Source organism: Sinocyclocheilus anshuiensis, unplaced genomic scaffold (assembly GCF_001515605.1).
Source record: "Sinocyclocheilus anshuiensis isolate Anshui unplaced genomic scaffold, SAMN03320099.WGS_v1.1 scaffold407, whole genome shotgun sequence".
NCBI lineage: Eukaryota > Metazoa > Chordata > Actinopteri > Cypriniformes > Cyprinidae > Sinocyclocheilus > Sinocyclocheilus anshuiensis.
In genome coordinates this window covers 2355262-2359777 of record NW_015552593.1, presented here as the reverse complement: position 1 = coordinate 2359777, position 4516 = coordinate 2355262, and the positions used below count along the sequence as shown (strand labels likewise).

The 4516-nt window shown below is 32.8% G+C and overlaps 1 pseudogene; it reads right to left on the bottom strand.

Annotated features, from left to right (window-relative positions):
- The window catches only part of LOC107665563 (protein eyes shut homolog), a 218051-nt pseudogene that overhangs the window by 137151 nt on the left and 76384 nt on the right, over positions 1-4516 (bottom strand).

The window sequence follows — 4516 nt, the reverse complement described above, 5'->3', positions numbered from 1 at the left end:
TCAGGAATGAAGCAAGTGACTGTGTTTATGAATGGGTAATCATGAATCACTGACTCACTAGATTCGTTTAAAAAACCCCGTTCAATCATAAACGAAACACCGCTGTGTTTGAATGGAGATACGCGGTGTCTTTGTTTTAAACTATTTTCGACAACGAAATAGAGCAAAATCAGACAATAGTGTTATAGTCAGACAATGTAAGTCACTTAATATTAACTTGTTTATTGAATTGTATTGTATTAAATCAGTATCACATTTACAAACTCCCTTAAAAATCATTAAAAGCTGTCACTCATCTTAGTTCATCGCAATCTCACATTTATAATCAACGAAGCTCTCTACACTGCGCAATGAATCTCTTATTTACACCCTGTCTACACTTTGCTTATGAAAGGATTCGTGAGATATGTCTGTGATACATTACTCAACGCTGCAAAAACACGTAGAAACCTTTGAAGCTCCCCTGAGCGCAATCACAAGTATGACGATGATCGGGTCAGTCGCACTGGTGCTCCTAAAAAAAATTTCATAGTCGCATGCAGTACGCAAATGCGACTGAAATGGTCGCACTGTAGAGCCCTGTGATGATCAAATATTAATTATTAATTTTTCAGTACAATTGTAATTTATAACTGCACTGTCTTTATTTTTATAATTAGAGTTAAAACATACTTGAATTCATTGCCATTAAATTACTGAAATATTTTTTAAAAGTAAATATTCTATGTCTAAGGGGTTCAGCTGACAACATTTTTAAAATCAACTAGTTGATATTAAACTGATCCGGTTAGGATGTATATGAATCAGAATGTAGAACATACTTTTACATTTTGAACGCCTGTTAATTTGACATACCATCTTAAAAAACAGAATAATACACTATATTATTTGATGTATGAAAAGACTGCACATTTTAAATGCATATCTCTGCTAAAAGTGTATTTACATGAACATTTACATGATCTCAAAGCTGAAACACAGAGCCTAAAAGCCTCAAAACTCTAATTTCATGCATTTAAATGGGATTTTTTTACACTTTAAATTTTCAGCCAAGGGTCATTCTTAAACCATGGTACAGTAAGATTTATTAATCTAGCAATGTGAAAAACCCTAGAGACACAACTTGTATGATGAATTTACATTCACATTACATTTATTCTTTTACTTTTATCCAAAATAACTGTAACACTTTAGTATAGGGAGTCGGGACCAATTCTCACTATTAACTAGTTGCTTATTAGCATGACTATTGTTAACATATTGGCTGTTTATTAGTACTAATAAAGAACATATTCTGCATGACCATATTCTACATCCCTAATCCTGCCCAATACCTAAACTTAACAACTACCCTACTAAGTATTAATAAGCAGCAAATTAAGAATCTATTGAGGCACAAGTCATGGCTTGTTATTAGTGAGAATTGGACCTTAAAATAAAGTAACAAATAAAGTAAAGTAAAGTAACATACAAATGATAAAAACAACAAAGTGATTCATCTTAATGCATTGTCTAGAATAGAATAGGCTAAAATGGAGAGATTTAAGAAATGTTTTTTTTTTTTTTTTAAAGGAGTCAACATTAGCAGGAAATGCAAAGAAATCAATTTTTAGTGATTCAATAAATTTAAAAAATCTACATAAACTGGACTACCTCATTAATCAAGATAGGTTGTTGGAAAAACTATTCGACCATGTGACCTATCTCTAGCCTGTCCATTCATCCAGATTTTCTTTGCTCCGTCAAGCTGTGTTTTTGCAACCCACCTGTAAGCATTGAGGAGGTCTGTACAGGTGGCGTTGTTTTTACAGGGGTTTGATGAACATTCATCGGTCCCCCACTGACAGAACTCCCCCTTCCAGCCGGGCAGACAGAGGCAGTTGTAACTCTGTAATGCAAATGAAGACAGCGAATGAAAAGACAATAGGAAGCGATGTAACACTTTCATCTAACCCTTGCCTTGACCTAGATAAATACAGCATATTCTGCCACCAATCACTCGACGCACCTGAAAACGTCTTCATTAAAACATTAACAGTAAATTAACAGAATGACAGTATAGTAAAGCACTGTGGTGTTAAAGCAATAATTCATCCAAAAATGAATATTTTAAAATATTCTCATGACAACTGATAATTTGTATGAGATTCCAAAATTACTTGGCTTGTATAAAAATGCATGACAATATAAATATACACTGTGTTAAAAAAAGAAAGAAATTAATACTTTTGTTGAAAAATACTTTTAAATTGATCAAAAGTTGCAATTACAAAGTGAATTTCAAAATATTTCAAATAAATGCTGTTCTATTTCACTTTCTATGAAAAATAAATAAATAAATAAATAATTCTTATTTCCACAAAATTATGAAGCAGCAAAACTGTTTTTAACATTTGTGTTTTCAAAAATGTTCTTTATTGAATAAGTATTCATCTTTATTGAATTTATTAAAGGGATATCCCCTTTAAATATAATAACATATGACACTTCAAACAATTTCTTTAAGCATAAACAAGCAAAAAAAAAAAATAAATAAAAAATTAAATGTACCTTCCTATTCCTTTTTCTTAGTCTGAAAAAAGCACACACACACACACACACACACACACACACACACACACACACACAAGGTTGAGGTTTATATTATAATTTGTCCTGAGGGCAATCTGTGGGCAGCTTCAACTCTCAACCCACCTACTATTAACTCCAAATGTATTTAGCATGGTTTTCAAAGTTGTTATCTTTATGGAAGAGCAACCATTGCTATGCAAATGCACTCTCTCAACCACCCACCACTGCACATCAGATATTCAGGCATGTCTTTAAAGGCATGCAAAGTATTAATTTTGGCATAAATTACTAAAGAAATCTGCATGAACCACGCATTTCAAAGAGAAATATTCAGAATTACACCCCATGCTCTGAAATAAACAGCACTTGAAGTGAATGAATGCACACTCTCTATTTAGTGCTCGAATAGAAGCTACGATGTAAATTCATTTTCTTCTTTTTTACTTCAGATGTGCTGTCCTTTCTGTCTTGGTAAGTTTACTACGACTCTCCCCTCCACTTTGTCATTAAAGTTTTCATTATGAAAATTAATCACTGTGGGTGGTTTGCTGTCTGTTATTTTGCATGGCAAAGGTTTATTCCATCTCATCCCATACACTGGAAATGAGCACTGGTTTGCACAGTCAAGGCATGGCTAGAGTTCTTCATCATGGCTGCCCTGAGGGTTGATCCTGGAGTGCATGCTAATCTGTGCTTCATCGAGACGCAGACACAGTGTTAAGCTCTGCCTAATGTAATTTGAGCACCTCGGGCCTTATTCATAAGACAGAAGAAGCTATGAAGACATGGTGTGATAGATCAGATGCCTCCAGAAGACTTCTGTTTTTCACCCCTGGCTAAGGATAGTATAATCTTATTTAGGCTGCTAAATCATCAGCTGGGATCGTAGCTCTCCCGAGAAACCCAGGGTTGTGCGGGGCATTTTTATTTCAACTGAAGTAAATAAATAACTACATAAACACTGCCAGGAAGTAAACCGCAATCTGTGAGAGGGATTTCGAAAGCTTGCTCCTGTCTCTACATGAAATTGCACAAGAAAACTTATTTTTGGAATAAGATAATTGTGATAGAATGAGTTAGAAACATCCCTTATCTACTATGTGCAAGATGAGTTTCTGCATAATAATGCAGCAAATTGCTGCTTGGAAAGACTACAGTGAAAAAATAATTAATATATTATATATAAATAATGTAATGATTTTAAATAATTATGAAAAGCAAGTGAATATTAATAAAATGATGAATATTTTGTAGTAGTACTGTAATACCACATGCTACAGTACAGCAAAATGGCATGCTCAAAATTATGGCAGAATACGTACATGCAATATTATTAATTAAATACTTAATGTGTACAATTGAGTAACTATCAGTCAAATGGGGTGTCAAAATTAATCACTAAACATGAGTAACTGCAAACAGATCATATGAAAAAAAAAGTTTAAAAAGTTAATTGGAATTCCAAGAACCATGTGCATATACATATTTCAAAATAACAATTAGTAATTGTATCAATAAGTAATAAGATTGCTGAAGTAGTCACCTAATTAACTTTAAAAACTAGCTTATGGCTTATTATATGTGCTTAAACTTATCTTAAACTATTACTGAACTGAAAGTCAAAAGGTAAAGCCATGTAAATTTTTCATGCCCCAGTGCATGCTGGGAAGACAGCGAATAGAACTGAACTACAAAACCATTGCTGGAAATGAGCAAGGCAGCACATTTATAACTCATTAGATTATGAAACAAATACATATAAAATAGCCTTATGCCTTATTGAAAAGTCCTCAATTCGGTCACATTTTATTTGCAATCGTAAAATATATAATATTTAGTAAACAATATACTTTAGTACAAGCTGATACTCACAATAAATAATAAATAAATATAAAGTAAAGCAGATTTGTACTATAACTATAAACAACAGCTACCAAAAAAATAG